Genomic DNA, 19,269 nt, shown 5'->3' on the forward strand with positions numbered 1-19,269 from the left:
GAGGTGTGCCGGTAAATGTTTAATATCTGGGAGTAAAAATTGTATGCACATGCTTTTAAATTTAATCTGCATCATTAACACTTTCTTAAGTCTAGACCATCACAAAATGATAGATAAATTCCTGCTTTGTGGACACTGAGAAGTAGACTAGGGATACCTGAAGTGTTAAATGCTCACACTGAAAACTGAACAATAGTTCTATTGGAGTTGGCTGCAGCACACCCCTGTCTTTAATGGTATATGTAAACTCTAGCTATCTCTCATGTGGTTCTGCCTCCCCCTGATCACATTTAAATGGAGGTTGTTGTAGAGTTATTCCTGTTTAGGAGGGGGTTGAACTACACAGCTTCTGAAGTGCTTTCCAGTTCTGAGTGTCTGTAATTCTGGACCAGGATTAAACCACAAGAATCTGGTCACAGATATATATATCTATGCCATGTCAAAATAACTAGATGAAGTGTAGACCCCTCATGTTAGAGGGGTTGAACAGGACATAGACAGTGAAACTTTGCATTGTTGCTATAACATCTATCCACACCATACAATCTGCTGCATTTCATACAATGTAGTGTTTCCAGGTAAATTTCCTTTAAATACATCAAAGTTATTTAACAAATTTAGCAAATGGTCATCAGAGACCAGGGAAATTGGCAAGAGGGAAAAGACAGAAAGTCAATGTGGAGGGGTTGTAGGAAAACAAGTATACTAGTATACTGTTGGTGGAGTTGTGAACTAATCCCACTTCTAAAAAACAATTTGAAAGTATGCCAGTGGAAGCCAGGTTTGCCCCACCTCCAGCGACTTTGCCATGCAAATTGCCGGCTGGTCAAGAAGACTCCCCAGAGTTCCCTAGCTTCCTGTGGTCTTGTTCTTAACCTTGAATGATCAAGCCAGAGGGTGGTCACAAAGGGACCATTTGTGCTGGAAGAAGTGGACCCTCTGAGGAAGGACTATATCTAGGACTGCCTGAGAAAGGAGCTGAAGGATAGTGGCTAGCTCTCAGTCATCTGAGTGGCTGCAGTCCTGGCTGAGGGTCTCTCCAGACCTTTATCTGAAAGATTCAGCTTTTGATTGCCCCTCCAGTATTCTTCGCTTTGCACCAAAATCTTTTACCTTTTCAAAGAGCATTAAGACAGAGATGGGAGCATAGTCTGATCTGATCATTTTACTAAAACTCACTCATCAAAAACATTAAAGACCCACATGTACAAAAATATTTATAGCAGCTCTTTCTGTGGTAGCAAAGAACTGGAAATTGAAGGGATGCCCATCAATTTGGAAATGACTGAGCAAGTTGTGGTATATGAATGTGATGGAATACTATTGTGCTATAAGAAATGATGAACAGGAGGACTTCAGAAAAATCTGGAAAGACTTGTATGGTCTGATGCTGAGTGAAGTGAGCAGAACCAGGAGAACATCGTACACAGTAACAGCAACATTGTATGATGGCTGACTTTGATAGACTTATCTCTTCTCAGCAATGCAAGGATCTAAGACATCTCCAAAAGACTCACGATGGAGAATGCTAAATCCGCATCCAGAGAAAGAATGATGGAGTCTGAATGCAGATGGAAGCACACTTTTTCTCTCTCTCTCTCTTTTTTTTTTTTTTTTTGTAGTTTGGTCCTTTTGTTCTGTTTCTTCTCTCACAACATCGCTAACATGGAAATACGTTTGACACGATTGCACATGTATAACCTTTTCAAGTTGCTTACTGTCTTAGGAAGAGGGGAAGAGGAGTGAGAAAAATTGGGAACTCAAAATCTTATTTAAAAATGAATGTTAAAAATTGGCTTTACATGTAATTAGAAAGAAAATACCATTTTAAAAAAACCCACTGACTAGCTCCTTTCCCTGAAGCACACAAATGGGACAGATGAGATGGTGTTGTTCAGGAGGTTGGTCTGAATTTAGTTTAGCAAAGAAATTGAGCAGCTCTTCTTTCTCCTGGCATATTAACTATTGGGTAAACTGCTACACGGAGAAGTGGCTTAGGATGGTGGAAAAGACCCTGAGCTTGGAGCCAAGATACCTGGATTCAAGTCTGGACTCTACTACTATCAGTAGCTATTTAACCTTGAGCACTTCACCAATATGAGTCTTAGTTTCCTCATCTCTGAAATGGGGATGGTGGTACAATACTTGCCTTGTAGGGTTACTATAAAGGAAGAAAGCACCTTCTAAACCACATGCTTCAATGCATTGATGGATATGTGATCTCATTGGCTTGGATCCTGTATCTTACCATGCAAACTGATGCACTCCTGACTGTCCTATTCAACATGCATCCATGTCTTCCCATAAATCTAACAAGAGGGATCTACCCTTCATCTAGTTATTCTGACATGGCTTAGATATCAATGGAACACATAGACTATCCATTGATTGATTATCCCTCACTCTCACTATATGACTGGCCCATCTTTGTTTTAAAACTTTATCAATTTATTTTGATTTATCAACAGTCACTTCCATAAGCTTTTGAGTCTTAAATTTTTCTCCCCCTCCTTCTCCACCTCCCTCCCCAAGACGGCACACAAACTGATATAGGCTATACACATACATTCATATTAAGTGCATTTTCGCATTAGTGATGTTGTAAGAAAGAATTAGAACCAATAGGAGGAACCACCACAAAGAAGAAACAAAACACAATAGAAGAAAAAAATAGCAAATAGTATGCTTCGATCTGCATTCAAACACTTTGGCTGTGGATAGCATTTTCCATCATGAGGCCTTTGGAGATGTCCTAGATACTTACATTGCTGAGAAGGGTTAAGTCTATCAATATTAGTCATTGCACAACATGGCTGTTCTTGTGTACAGCGTTCTCCTGGTTCTGCTCACTTCACTCAGCATCAGACCATACAAGTCTTTCCAGGTTTTTCTGAAGTCTGCTTGCTCATCATTTCTTATAGCACAATAGTATTCCATTACATTCCTATACCACAACTTGTTCAGCCATTCCCCAATTGATGGACACCCTTTCAATTTCCAATTCTTTGCCACCACAAAAAGAGCTGCTATAAATATTTTTGCACATGTGGGTCCTTTTCCCATTTGTATGGTCTCTTTGGGATACAGGTCTAAAAGTGCTATGGCTGGGTCAAAGGGTATGCACATTTTTATAGCCCTGTGGCATAGTTCCAAATTACTCTCCAAAATGGTTGGATCATTTCACAACTCCACCAACAATGCATTAGTGTTCCAATTTTCCCACATCTCCTCCAACATTTATCATTTTCCTGTTTTGTCATGTTGGCCAATCTGATAAGTGTGATGTGTTATCTCAGAGTTGTTTTGATTTGCATTTCTCTAATCAATAGTGATTTAGAGCATTTTTTCATATGACTATAGATGGCCTTAATTTCTTCATCTGAGAACTACCCGTTCATATCCTTTGACCATTTATCAATTGGGGAATGACTTGTATTCTTATAAATTTGACTTAATTCTTTATATATTTTAGAAATGAAGCCCTTATCAGAGACACTGGTTGTAAAAATTCTTTCCCAATTTTCTACTTTCCTTCTAATCTTGGTTGCATTGGCTTTGTCTGTGCAAAAACTTTTCAATTTAATGCAATCAAAGTTATCCATTTTGCATTTTGGAATGATCTCTATCTCTTGTTTGGTCATGAATTCTTCTGTTCTCCATAAATCTGATAGGTAAACTATTCCTTGCTCTCCCAGATTGCTTACAGTATCAGCCTTTATATCTAAATCATGAACCCATTTTGACTTTATTTTGGTGTGTGGTGTGAGATTTTGGTCTATGTCTAGTTTCTGCCATACTCTTTTCCAGTTTTCCCAGCAGTTTTTGTCAAAGAGTGGGTTTTTATCCCAGAAGCTGGGGTCTCTGGGTTTATCAAATAATAGATTACTATAGTCATTGACTACTGTATCTTGCATACTTAACCTATTCCACTGATCCACCACTCTATTTCTTAGCCTGTACCAAGCAGTTTTGATGATTGTTGCTTTGTAATACAATTTAAGATCTGGAACGGCTAGGCCACCTTCCCCTGCATTTCTTTTCATTAGTTCCTTTGATATTCTGGATCTTTTGTTATTCCAAATGAATCTTTTTATTATTTTTTCTTGCTCTATAAAATAATTTTTTGGTAGTTTGATTAGTATGGCACTGGATAAGTAAATTAGCTTAGATAGAATTGTCATTTTTATATTAGCTCAGGACCATCTTTTTTTAACCCCTTCTGATAATACATCTTTCTTTTTTAAAATTTTCATTCTGAACTAAATCATCAGCAAACAGAAACATTGCAACCTGCACAAAAGATCAAGAAAGAAACTACACTTTACATTAGTTCTCTTGGGCAGTTCTTTCATTTATAATATATGGTAGCCTACACATCCCTACCATATACCTTTAAATTGTCCATTGGCACCCTTTGGGCAAACCCAAACTTCAATTCTTTGCATTCTATGACTTATAGACATACTCCATCACCAGAATAACATTATTATCAATAAGAATCACTTATAGTTCCAAGGAGAAGCTTGTAATCATTAAAAGTACAGCCTCATTTCCCAAAAGCAAACTATACCTCTCTCCTCCTCCTCCTATTTCATTTCATTGTTCATTTGCAATGTCTGTCCAAGATATATGTCCTGATGGACCTGACCTATGAGAGGTCCACCCAGGTGCAACATTGTCTTTCATTCTTTTTTTTTTCTTTTTGGTGATGCAATTGGGGTTAAATGACTTTCCCAGAGTCACAAAGCTAGTAAGTTTCAAGTGTCTGAGGCCAAATTTGAACTCAGGTCCTCCCGACTCCAAGGCCAGAGCTCTATCCACTGTGCCACCTAGCTGGCCTTGTCCTTCATTCCTGAAGGATACCGTGACATCAGGAAGGTGACATCATGACTCACAAATGAATTGGATTTAAGTGAGGGAAGGCTGTGCAAGGTCACCAACCTCACTCTCTCCTCCAGAGCCATCTGGTTGCAGTGGCAAGATATAGATCAGGACAACTAGAAATGGCCCTCTAGGGACACAGTATAGCTTGGCCAGCTGCATATCATGATGAGAACCATAGACATTTTTTACCCACTTGGATGAAAAGTTCACATATAAGCAATCTTCAGGCTTGTGGATTCCCACTTAGGTAAACATCTTCTTGACAAGCAGCACTAGCTAGCCATCCCTCCTAACCTATCTTTTCCTTTTAAATGGCAATTATCCTTTCCACATTGCAACTTCCCCCATTGTATTTTCAATATATATCATGCTTAGCATAAGACATTAAATGGGAATTTTGAGGGAGTTTTGGGGAAGCTGCAGATGACATACAAAAAGTTTAGAAATTCAGAAATACATAAAATGTATGTACAGTATTGTATAATAGCAACCCGTAGAGCTCTGCTCTAGAAAATAGGTGAGCAATTGTTTCTCAGAAAACAGAGGTATGGAGACAGTGGGAATTTCTAGATCACACATTGTCTGTTGCAACCCTAAATCTTAGGACATTCAGACCTTGATTGATTGATTGAATAATAGTAAAATCTTCTAGATATTCCTATTTTCCTACATTCTTCTAAATTCTACAATTGAAGCCTGTGTGCTTTTCTCCCTACCTCTCCCTTTCTTTATAGTCCGCTAACTAACACCTTCTGTTTACATCACATAACAGGCAATTTCTCATGTACCAGGGAGCTGTCAGGTAAAGAATCAAGGCAAAAGAGCCACTATGCTCCTCTTTGTCCCTTCTTGCTACTCCTTACCCTTGCCCATGCCAGCAAATGAAGTCAAGTTAAGAAGTATTTAGGAAGTACTACAGGCCAGGCACTGTGCCAAGCACTAGGGATACAAAGAAAAGCAAAAATAAAAATAAATGAATAAACAACAATGAACAAATAAGTAAATGGAGAGAGAGAGAGAGATAACCTATACTCAAGGAACTCACAATTTAATGAGGAAGACATCATGCACACAACTATGTACAAACAAGATATGTACCAGATAAACTGGGGATAGTCTCAGAGAGAAGGCATTAAGATTAACTAAGATTGCAGAAGGTAGAACAAGACTTGAAGGAAACCAGGGAAGCCAGAGGCAGAGAGGAGGAGGGAGAATGTTCTAGGCATGGGGACAGCCAGTGAAATTTCTCAGAGACAAAAGATGCGAGAGGGACAGTGTCATTGGTTCCCAGAGTATTTGGAGAAGAGTAAGGTGCAAGAAGACTGGAAAGGTAGGAAAGGGTAAGATTATAAAGGGCTTTAAAAACTAAATGGAGGATTTCCTATTTGATCCTAAAAGTAATAGAGAGCCACTGGAGTTTACTGAATACTTGAAGAGGAGTCGGGGGGGGGGGGGGGGGGGGGTTGATGTGATTACCTTTGATTTAGGAAGATCAATTTGACAGTTGAGTAGAGGGTGGTCTGAAATGGGGAGGGACAGGAGGCAGGGAGGCCTAATAGCACCAGCTTCCTTAACCCCTTGTGAGCACCAGCAAACTAAAAGAAAATATGTGAAGATCTAGGAGAAGGCAACTAGGGTTATTACAAGGGAGACTGAACTCATGTTCATAGCCAGAATGATTTCTATGAAGAGAATAATAACCATTCACATTTCTATGTAGTACGTCATAGTTTATTATTATAATTATTATTAACAATAGTAACTCAAACTTCTATATAACCCTTGTTTCAGTTTCCATGGAAGGGAGGGAATATGAACTTTACCCACATTTGACCCTATTAGATCTTCTCCAGAATGCTCATTCTTCTCAAGATTTTCAGCTCCAAACTCCTGCTCTGGAAGCAACAACAAAAAAATCCTTTTCTAGCTTTAAGGGGGAAAAAAGTATCTCTTCCTGACTCTAGGATTCCTTCATGGTCATTCAGCCAATAAATGTAAAAGCTGAAACTTGAATGCAGATCTCTTGACTCTCAGTTCTCATTTCCAAGAAAGGGGAATAACATAGTAAAGTCCCATTTATGTGGAAACAGACCAGCTAGAAAAATCAAATAATCAAGGTTTTTTTCTTCATGCTGAATGCCATCATCATCATTATAATTATTGTAACTCCCACTGAGAAAACACTGGAGCGTTCGTATTTGGATCTGTTCTGCCATGGAACTCTGCCCTTACACCATCTGTTGGCCAGGCCTCCCTTTCCCCTAGATTGATGACTCTATGTGTGCCAGGGCAAATTCAGTATCCTCACAATACAATGAAATGTGGACAGAACTTCCCTGGAGGACTTTGAGGTATGGATTCAGGTGGGTCCAAGAAATGTATACTCAGATAGCCCAAAAGAAGCACCCCATTCATGTTACCATAGCAATGCCTTCGACGTCACCTGAGGACCAAGGGATTACTGGCTCATCTAGCCCTCCAATTACCCATCTCCATCCTGCTCTCCCAATTCGTCACCCCTCATTCTGGTTTTGTTTGCCCCTCTAGCCATCCTGGACCACCCCAACAAGCATGCACTCATCAGCACTTCAAGCATTCTGACTCCAGTTGTTGATGCCTTGATAATTTCCGGTCCTGAATAAACCTCCACTCTCTGCCTTCTCTTGCTCCCAGACTACACACTGGTATGCAGTGGGTCTACTATAAATCCATGTACCTAAATTCAGCGAAGCCCTCACTGAAGCTAAGCTATCCTTTCATTCATCCCTTGTTGGCCCTGTGGTTAATACTGTGAAACAGTTGTCCTTTTCTACCCTCCTCTAGCACTGGACTCCTCAGCTTCCACTCACAGAAGATAACCTTGCCTCCAATTATGTTGAGATCCAAGGTCATCCAATGCATTTCTTCTCTACCCCCCAAATCTCTCTGCATCTCTCCTTTTTCAGTCCTATCTCTAAGAAAATAGATGGTCTTTCTTGTCAATGCTAACCTCTCCATGTTTGGACAGACAGTGTGGTACAGTGGAAAGAGATCTACACCTGGAGCCAGGAGGAATTTGAGTTCAAATGCTTCCTCTTACACTTCGAGATGTGTGACTAGATGTGTGACTACAGGCAAGACATTGAGCCTCCATTTCCTCGTTCCTAAAATGGAGCTAATATCTGCAGAATTTACCATGTGGAATCATCGCTTTCAAGGGAAAAGGAACCTCAAAGGTCATCATTTCAACACTTTCATTTTATAGATGAGGAAACTGAGACCCAGAAAGGTTGAATAACTAGTCCAAGGTTGCACAGTAAGCATCAGAGGCAGAATCTAAAACCAGGTCCTGGGTCAATAAAAGACGAGATAAGCTCTAGCTAAATATTAGTAATATCATGTTCTTCACCGCCTTGATCTGGATGTCAGACTCTTACATATCTACTCTCTCCCTCTCAATTGAAGTCAAATGAAAACAATATTCACGGTGAACAGACTGAAGGATAGGCCTGGTCCTGTAGCCAACATCAGTCAGGGAAAGTAGGTAGTGTGCTGGACCTGGAGACAGAAAGACCTTACCTCTGCTACTTACAGTAGTGCGACTTGGGGCAAATCACCTACCTGCCTTAGGCCTCAGTTACCTGGAATAATAACACCCATTCTCGTGAGGTTCAAATGAGATACAGTTTCTAGTACATCCAGAGGGCAGTGAAAATGGTGAGAGAACTGGATGGATAGGGATCACTCAGTAGGCAAAGTGGTAAACAAGAATATTCCAAATACTGTTAATAGTAGAAGCAAAAGCAATCAGTCAGCCAGTCAATAAATATTTATTAAGCACCTACTATGTACCAGGCATTGTGCAAAGTAGTTTACAAATATTTCTAATTTAGTCCTCATAACAATCCTGTGAAGGTGCTACTATCCCCATTTTCCAGATGAGGAAATTGAGCCTCAGGCAGGTTAACTGGCTTGGCCTAGGTCACTCAGTTAGTAAATGTCTGAGGCTGTATTTGAACTCAAGTCTTCTTGACTCCTTATCTTCTGTGCCACCTAGCTGTCAACAGCTTTCCAGGAATCACTCACATCATGGTGAAACCAATCTTCATATGTAGAGATCTGTTAAAAAATAAAATTTTACTGGCTCCTTTTTGTCTTGCAAGTAAATTTCCAACTCCTTTGCTTAGCCTTCAAGGTCCTCTATACTGTGTCAACTTTAATTAATTAATTAATTAGAATAATTAATTAATCTTTTAATTCAGGTCAATTCAATAAGCATTTATGGGAATGCCAACTCCATGCCAATCTCTGGAGATAGAAAGTTAATACTGAAACAATTCCCTCTCCTCAAGAAGTTTACATCCTACCAGAGTCAGGAGGAGGAATAATATGTACTCAGGCGCATTTATTTCAGCCTTAGTTATTCTCCTTCATATACTCTGTGCTCAAAACAAACTGTATTACTCTCTATTCTTCCAAACACCTCCTGAACATTCCTGTCTCTTTGCTATTCCTTGGGCATTTCCATTGGCTGTCTCCCATGCCTGGAATCCTTTTCTTTTTCATCTCCACCTCCTGGTTTCCCTGGCTTTCTTTAAGCCCCAGCTGAAATCCCGATCTTCTACAGGAAGCCTTTCATTGATCTGCCTTAATTCTACTGTCTTCTTCTGTCGATGATCTCAAATTTATCCTGTCTATATCTTGTTCATACATTTGTCTCCCCCATTACATGAGAGCTCTGTGAGAGCAGGAACTGGCTTTTGACTTTCTTTGTGTTTCTAGCACTTAGCACAGCACCTGGAACATAGCAGGTGTTTAATAAATATTTATTGATTGGCTTTTGCTTATACTGTTAACGGTGTTTTGAATGTTCTTGTTTCCCCCTTTGCCTACTAAGCGATCCCTATCCAGTTCTCTCTCCATTCTGACTGTCCTCTGGATGTATTTGAGCTCATCTTTGGATAAAGTACCACAAATACAGAGTAGTAAGCATGATAAACTGCCCAAAGCAACTGAGGAGTATACATATCTCTATTTCTGTGTTGGTTCTTATGTCTACATCTACATCTATCCCTACATCTACCTCACATGATTGTTATAAGGATTAAATTAGAAATATCTGTAAAACATAGCATAATGCTTGGTACATAATAAGTACTTAATAAATGTGTATTTCCCTCCCCCCAGGGGACAGCGGAGCCTACCTATTAGTAGGCTCACCATATATACTTATAATTAAAGACTACGCTAAAGCAGAGTCCACAAATTCAGAAACTGGATTTGTCCAAACACAGTGTTCAAGATGCTTACTGAGTTTGAATTTTCAGGATCTTACTTGCCAAGTAACAAAAAATGACATCTAAAACCAGTAGCTTTTTTCAACCAAAGATTCCTGCAATCTGGCTAGAATTTCTGGGTCCAGTCATTTCCAGTGATCCCTGGCATTGATCTGGTGGTTCATATTTTTCCAAGGGCTTCCCAGTTCTTCCTTAATTTGATCCTCACAATGCCCCCCAACAGAGGTCGACTAGATATCTTCCCGTAGACAAGTGTGAACTAGGGGCGAGCAAGAGGAGTTGCATCTTCTTAGCAGGAGAGGCTGTAACCCAGACCCTGACATGTCTCAAAGCTTCCAAGAGGTTGTCTGAGGTTGGTGAGATGTTAGCAGTCACCTACTCTGTCTGTCTGTTGTTGTTCAGATGTCTCCAACTCTTTGTGGCCCCATTTAGGGTTTTCTAGACAAAGATACTGGACTGGTTTGCCATTTCCTTCTCTAGTGCATCTTACAGATGAGGAAACTGAGGCAACCAGGGTTAAGCAACTTGCCCAGGGTCACACAATACAGCTAGTACATGTCTGAGGCTGAATTTGAACTCATGTCTTCCTGACTCCAGGCCTGCCCTCCATACACTATATTACCAAGCTGCCACTATATACCTGGGTTTGAATCCCCAATCCCAACCCCTGATGGGCAAGTCATTGGACCTCAGCTTTCTTGTTTGTAAAATGGGGATGATAATACTTACACTAGCTACATTAAAGGGCTACTGCAGGAAAGTTCCCTGGACCACAAGCCTCTCTTCACACTCTCTACAATCCAGCCAAACTGGCCTTTTGGCCGTTCTTCACACTTGACCCCATTTCCTGCTTTGCAGAGGCAGCCTCTCCTGTCTAGAACACACTCCCTCCTCACTGCCCCCTTTTAGAATAAATAACTGATTTTCTTTAAAGCTCATCTTAAGTACCATTTTCTACCTGAGGCCCTTTCTGTATACTCCCAAATTATCTTATATTTAGGTAATATGATAACAGCTAACATTTATATAACAACATGTGTCAGGCACTATGCTAAGTGCTTTACAAATATTACCTCACTTGGATCCCTACAACAACCCTGGGAGGTAGGTGCTATTATCACCCCATTTTACAGATGAGGAAACTGAGGCAAATAGAAGTTAAGGGACTTGCCCAGGCAGAGTAGGTATTATTATTCCCATTTCATGAATGGGGAAACTGAGGGACAAGAAACGATGTGACTCACTCAAGGTCACATGTGTAGGAAGTCAAAGGATGATAGATTTATAAATTTAGAGCAAGAAGAAATCTTAGGGTTCATCTAGTCCAATACTCTTATTCTACAGGTAAAGGAACTGAGACCCAAGAGGTTAAGTGACTTGCCCAGCGTTACAGTCAGTCATCAAGCATTTATGAAGAGCTTACTATGTGTCAGGCATTTTGTTAAGCTGGTTCCTGAAGTGAGTGCTAGCCTGGGCAAGTCACAGCTTCCTTGGGTCTCAGTTTCCTGACTCCAAATCCAGGCAGAAACAATCTTACTGAATTAGCTAAGCTTGTAGGAATGGGAAAGCTTAAAAGGTCCCATTAGCAACCAGACAATTCTCCCTTTAAATAGCTACCTTTCTTTGCTGGGTTGAATCTGAAATCTGCATCTTTTTTTTCTCCTTTCTGCCAAGTCAAGAATGAGCTCATCATTTCCAACATGTCCCCAGGGAGACATTAAGACAGAATTCTCTAACAAGGGCAACACACGTGTGTCTTTCTGAAACAACTCGGCAAAGGGCTCATTTCCTTGGAAAGCAGCCCTGTTGTTTGTTTGTTTTTCAGGAAGAAAACCAATCTGAGGGGGTAGCTTGGTCCTCGAAGGGCTGAAACACACACCTCCATGGGGCCACAGCGTGAAGACTCACAGCTGTGGAAAATGTGAGGCTACTTCATACAGGAGCTTAATTTCCGGCAACAGCCTGGGCATTTGAGGGCAACGTCAGAGAGCATAGGAAAAAAATCCAGGAAAAGAGAATCTTGGATCACAAGATTTGTAACTGAAAATGACCTAGGAGATCATCTAGACCTTCCCCCGCATTTTACAGAATGGAAAATGGAAACAAAGATGTCAAATGACTTGTTGAAGGTCACACAACTAATACATGGCAGAGCCAAGATTAGAACCCAGGTCTCCCGACTCATTGAAATGCTGTTGATTTTTTTCCAATACATCCTCACATAACAATCCATGGTCTTTTTGTACTTTCTTCCACATTTTACCAGGATGGAGCTGTCATAGCTCCTTTGTTGCCATCACTGATTCCATTTCTTTGAGTTTCTCTTCTGATTCTGCTGAAGAATGAGACATAGCCCCTTGGCTTCTCCCTACTCTCCCTTCCCCAAAGCGAACATACAATCCTTTTTTTTTTTCCAATGGACTCTGAGGGGCTTTGCTCACTTAGGTGAGGATAGAGCGATGGAATAAAAATAGTGAACAATTATATAGCACTCCTTCTGGGTCCACTCATCCAACTCGCACTGACGATGGCAAGTTGGGTCCACAGAGGGGGCGAGTCATATCCCTCCCCTCAAAGTTCTAAATGTAACCTTGAAGGGTTATGGCTTCTAATGCTTCAGCCTAACATCAATCGCTAAGTTGACATCAATTAGCTTTTATAAAAGACATTTACTGAGAAGGTATAAAAAGGATAGAGATTATAAAAATCATCCCTCAAACTGAAGGTGTTCTCTCTTAGACACACAAGGTCCCTGGGGAGAGTAGTTTCAAACTTTAAGCAATTAGACCCAAACATACCCCTTATTTGAGGGTGCACTCTATCCCCTATACAAACAAAGTCTTTGAGGAAAGTGAGCTCAAGCTTAAAGAACAAAGGTAATGAGGCACGCATCTAAAGAACACTTGGGCCTGAGAGGAAATTCACAACTCATGACCCTGAGATTTTCTTCCTTCAAAAAGTGTCCAACGACTTCACTTATTGATGTGAGATCAGTTGAATGGATGAGTTGCTGCCTTGCTCAGCTGAGCTGGTTCTCAGGGGGTTGGTGTCTTAACTAATAAAGTCGATCCATTTCTGGACTGGATCAAGCTGGTCAATCAGCCACTGCTTTAGTTTCTTACTAGACTCAGCTACTGCTACTGTTGAGGTTAAGGGGTTTAGGGGTGCTGGGATCCTGAAATCACCACACCCGAGTCCTGCCCAAAAGAATTCAACCCAAGCCTTCTTTCAGCCAAAGACAAAGTTATTAGAACATCCGTCATATCAGGCAGACTCTTAAGGAATCTGGGCATCTGTGAGCCATTGGCTAAATTATAAGAATCTGACCACCTTAATGGAGACAAGATGGACCTTATACATAGAAAGACTGAGAGAAATATAGGAGTGGCCAAGTAATCTGCAGGGACTGTGAGGTAATAGAAAGCCAGGGACCTGGATCAGGTGCCCAAGGGAGAATGGAGTTTAGCTAGGATTAAGGGTGGGAACTGGCCAGGGGCCATAGAGAGGTAAAACAATGGAGGGCCAGGCTAGGTTAAGGGTAACAGAGATTGGGCATAGCCACAAAGAAAGGCCAGTTGATGGGATCCTAGCCTCAAGAGAATGCCAGAGATTTGGTCATGTGGGAAAGTCCAGGGTTTTTCCTTTTTGGGGTCCAGATCCCAATCCCATCACTACTACTGGCTCTAGTGGACTCTCCTTCTAACTCTGGTTACTAATGGAGTTTCAAGATTTCCTGAATGCACGCAATCATTTGAGTATTCTTATTCCATAATATTCAGAGGCTCAAAGGCAGATGGCAGCTGGATGAGAAGGGCCAGAAATGGCAAGCTTTCCTTTCTTGGTCAAAAGCTCAAAACAACTCTTCTCACACAAAAGCCATTAGGGAAGAGACTAAGACACCAGCCACTCAAACCTTTTGTACCCATACTCAGTCCCAGCTTTAGTATTAGTCCTACTGGTGTCAAAGCCATTTAGAAAGCATTTCAACAATCTATTCCCCCACCCCCACCCCAAGTCATTAAGGCTTTACAAGTTCCACATGTTGGATTGGCTGCTAGCAAAAAATATCTGCATGTACTGGGTCCAAAATACCTACTTTGCCCATTTACCCAAGGAAAACTACAAAAGTATCAGTCTCACAACCAATTTCATCTCTTATTTTTTGGAATATAAATGGAACTAGATTTGATCTTAGTTCCTAGATTCTTCCATTCATTCGTTCAGATGATAAGCATTTATTAAGTGCCTATCCCATGCCAGACCTTTCCACTTTTATCCTGAGGGAGAGCCTGAACCAACCCTCTTTTACAACATTTCCTTTATTTTCCTAGAGCTAGCTCCAGGGAGCCACTTTCTTTCTCCAGTGTGATGTACATTGGCTCTAGAAGACATCAGGATAGTTACTAATTGTGTGAACCTCGGATAAGTCTCTTAACATTCCTATGCCTCCATTTTCTCATCTGTAAAATGAAATGGTTAGACTAAATAGCCTCTGAGGTCTCTTCTGGCTCTGAATGTCTGATCCAACTACCCCTCTCCTGACTTTCCTTGGAGATAGTCACTGTGGAGTCATAACTGTAATAGCAAATGACATTTATGTAGGTTTTAAGGCTTACAAAGTGATTTAAAGGGATTATCTCACTCTATCCTCACCAACAACCCTGTGAGGTAGTTACTATAGGTAGCCTCATTCTAAAGACAAGAAAACTCAGATTCAGAGATGTGTGTTGAGTTGCTGATAGTCACACAGCCAGTTAGTGTTGGAGGCAGGTATGAATCCAGGTCTCTTCTGAATGTAAATCTAGTGCTTTCTGCATAGCACCTCATTGGAATTAATGTTGCTAAGTGGCTAGTTAAAATTATATGGAAAGAGTGAAAAAAGGGACTTTCTTCTACTTCCCAAAGAGCAGGTGATGAATTGAAAACATTAAGAGTCAGAGGAGTCATAGGTTCTCAAAGTGGGTGTTATTACCCCCCGGGGGGAGGGGAGGGCCACTGGAAATATCCAGGAGTGCAGTAGTAGCCTCCATTGCAACTGGGGAGCATTGAATAAAAATAAGGGGGTGATGAAAGCATAAGGAAAGAAGATAACATAAAAAATTTTGAAAAATCATTCATACATGTTTCATCTGTTGTATAACAGAGTTAAAGTTGTGGTGATTGCATTATTTTCCAAATAAACACAAAATGCAAGTCAAGATCAGTGATGAAGTCCACTGATGGGTCTTACAAGCAGGTGTTGACAGGCGAATGTGTTGCGCATTGTCAGGAAGTCCAGCATGCATCAGCAGGAATATGTGCATGTAATGACTTGTTTACAATATGATATTGTAGGGTTACATGACCCAATATTGCATCATCAAAATTTCAATGCAGGAAAAAAACACAAATTTATAATAAGTTAATAAATTTAAGATGCATCATTTTTTAAAAATTTATTTAAATTTTAATTAATTAATTAATTAATTAAAATTTTTAAAATAATACACATTTTTTAAAAAATTAAAGAGATAAAGAAAGTAGATTTCCAGGAGGGTATCGAGTAATTTTTTTTTAAAGGGGGGAAGTAGGCCAAATAAGTTTGGGAACCTCTGATCTAGATTTTAGTCCTATCTTTGCCAATAATTTACTGTATGACCTTGAGTAAGATATTTTTTCCTCTCTGGGCCTCGTTTTTCTCATCTGTAAAATTAAAACATTGGTCTAGAGGAGATCTCTAAAGTCACTTTCAAATATGACATTGTAGGAGCTTGACGAAAGGGAGGAAATCCAGAGCACCATTCTAAAGAATAAAAAATATATGAAAGGCTTCTTCTTAGGACAAGTAAGAACAAATAAAATAGAAAGTATACAAAATAACTGTGTTTTTATTTCTACAAAGCCCAGAAATATCTACTAACACAAGATTTCTTGTAACTTTTTAGCCTTCCTCTTTCCTTTGTTTTTTAAACTCTTGTTTCTTTGTAGAAACAAGATATCTACAAGAAGTATAGGATCTGTGCTTAATGTGTTCAAAGGAAAGTTCAAAAAACAGTTCAACAACATCAGACATTTAGAAAACTGAAAGATATATACTTATTTCAAAACAGCGGGAAAGAGAATTATAGAAAGCTGGAGCTGGAGGAGGCATTAGAACAGAGAATAGATGTAGCACCCAAATCAGTTTCATCTAAGTTTAAAGTACTGTTTGGATCATCAGTTCTTCAAATTCACAGCTGAGAGCCCCCATGCCTGACCATTCCAGATAGCATACAAATTCAAAGCAAAAGGCATTTAATAAAATAGAATAGGAAGCATGGACAGACAACAGTCTTCTGACACAGTCTGACCAGCACTAAACTGGAAATATCCTAAAAAAGCTTTATTATAACATGAGCTAATTATGCTTTAAGCACACACTACCAGCCTAGAAAGACTAATGTGTGCATACATATCTTTGGGTACCTTTCCAGACACTCAAATTTTACTCCATCGTTAACCATTTTAATTCAACACTGTCCTCTGCTATCAAATCCCTTATCTTTTGTCCTATCAGTTCTTGCATCTTACCAAACCCCATCTCTGGATTCCTTTTGTCATTGACTTCCTTCACTATTATTCACGTATAACTGAAAAGATTTGGAAGAAATCACTCAACTAAGTCAAATAGGTCCACTAGAAATTGTTATCTAAACTCAAGTGAACTTCATCAGAAAAAGGCAATAAGTATAGTGTTGTTTAATTGATTCTCTACTCCACTCTCAACAGAGTGTTCCACATTTTGCCTTTTTTCTTCATGCCTCCCATGTTGATTCTACCTCCACCCTCCCAGCTAAAGACCTCATCTCTTATTTTACCAAGGAAATAGAAACAACTTGCCATGAGATCCTTCTCTTTCCCTTCTCTTCATTTCAATGCTTCCTTTTTTCTTTCTCTCATTTTTTCCCTCTTTACAACAGTGTCTACTGAAAAAATGATCCTTCTTCTCACCTAGGTAGACCCTTGCATAAATATCCTTGAACCTCTTCCCACCTATCTTTACCAGCAGTTTATCTCACTATATTTCAACTTTAATTTTCCATATCTCCCTATCTACTAGTTCTTAGGAAAGATAGAATTGATTTATTAGGAAATGAAAATCATACAAAAGCAAATCACTTTGGAAAATAAATTTGGAATTGTACAAATAAAGTAACCCTTTGACCCAAAGATTCTAATACTGGCCTTTTATATAACCCAAGGAGGTCATTTATAAGGAAAAAAAAGTCTCCATATACACCAAAATATTTAGAGAAGCACTTTTTGTAATAGCAAAACACTGGAAACAAAGTGTATGCCCATTAATTGGAGAATGGTTAAACAAACTGTGGCACATGAACATAACAGAGTATTACTGTGCTATAAGAAATTATGAGGGGCAACTAGGTGGTGCAGTGGATAGAGCACCGGCCCTGAAGTCAGGAGGACCTGCGTTCAAATCCAGCCTCAGACCAAACACTTGACACTTACTAGCTGTGTGACCCTGGGCAAGTCACTTAACCCCAATTGCCTAAAAACTAAAAAAAAAAAAAAAATGAATATTATGAATAAAGAGAAGAATGGAAAGATCTCCATGAACTGATGCAGAGTAAAGTAAGCAGAGTCAAGAAAACAATATATACAATATTACACAATACACAAGAAAACAATATACACAATCACTACAATGAATAGAACAATCACAGACATAAGTATACACAAAAATCAAAACTGAATGCCAAAAAATTATAAAGAATAAGCATGGGGGCAGCTAGGTGGAGCAGTGGATAGAGCACCAGCCCTGAAGTCAGGAGGACCTGAGTTCAAAAGCTGTGTGACCTTGGGCAAGTCACTTAACCCCAACTGCCTCACTAAAAAATTAAAAAAAAAAAAGAGTAAGCATGGTTTGAAAGAAAAGATAAAACCCAATCTCTCCTAGAAGTGGAAGGTCCACAAGTGTTGCACATTGAACATGTTTTCAGACTTTTTAATGTATTGATCAATTGTGCTGATTTTTTCCTCATCTTTTTCTTTTTTTGTCTTTAAAAATACTGTTATATGAGATGGCTCTCTAGGAGGGGAGAAACGATGCTGATTTAAAAACAAAAGACATCAATAAAAAATTAAAATAAAAAAAAAGATATCAACAAAAATATTTAAAGTCATTATATCAACAGAGGCTTATCAGCTACAGGTTTGAATGGGTAGTTCCTAGAACCAAGAATAGCTATTAAGGAGGCCATATGTGAAGGGGTATATTAGTGGTATGAAGGACAAATTGGAAGGGGCAGAGAGTGGAGACTTGAAGATCTGTTAACTGATTTTTACAATAATCCAAGCTTTGGATAGTAATAGGGTGATGACAATGGGGAAAAGAAATAAGAGCCTGAATTTGAAAAACTTTGCTGAGGGAGAAGGCTCCTTAATAATGGATTGAAAAGGAAAAGGAAAGGGAAGAGAAGAGTCAATGATAATCCCTAGATTGCAAACACAGAAGACCAGATACATTGTATGAAAGATTTTAGGGGGTTAGGCTTCCACGGCAGGATAAGAAGTTCCAAGATCTTGTGGATAGTCCCTTAACCAATCAGAAAGTGTACCAAACTTTCCGTAAATAACTAATTCTTTAAGAAAGAGCACTGGAAGCTAAACGAGTTGCAACCCATCGGGTTCAAGGACCGGGCCTCGACAGGGTAAAGGCTTTTCTCCACCGTGTCTACCCCAAGGGTGTGTCACCATTTTTGATCCCCCATGAAATGGGCAGAGTTAACAGAACATGGAAGAACATGCGATGGGCTGTCCAGGAAGAGTGTAACTCAGATGAGCTAGACCAATCATAGCCCTGGTAGGTGGAGTATGGATCTTACTAACTACTTAAAAAGCTGATTGTACCACTGAACCAGTTCCCACATGCTACTAAAGTGCATTGTGCACACTTCTCTCCCAAAAAGTGTAATAAAGGCTTTCCTTCACTCACTCACTGTAGTAGATTTTTGTTTCAGATTTTTCTAACACCATAAACGTAAGGAAAGTAGAAAGAGAAGACTGGTATAAGAGAGAAGGCAAGGATAACAAGTTTCTAATAGAACATAAGCTCCTTACAAGCAGAAGC

This window comes from Vombatus ursinus, unplaced genomic scaffold, assembly GCF_900497805.2.
Source record: "Vombatus ursinus unplaced genomic scaffold, bare-nosed wombat genome assembly UNPS02014778.1, whole genome shotgun sequence".
Taxonomy (NCBI): domain Eukaryota; kingdom Metazoa; phylum Chordata; class Mammalia; order Diprotodontia; family Vombatidae; genus Vombatus; species Vombatus ursinus.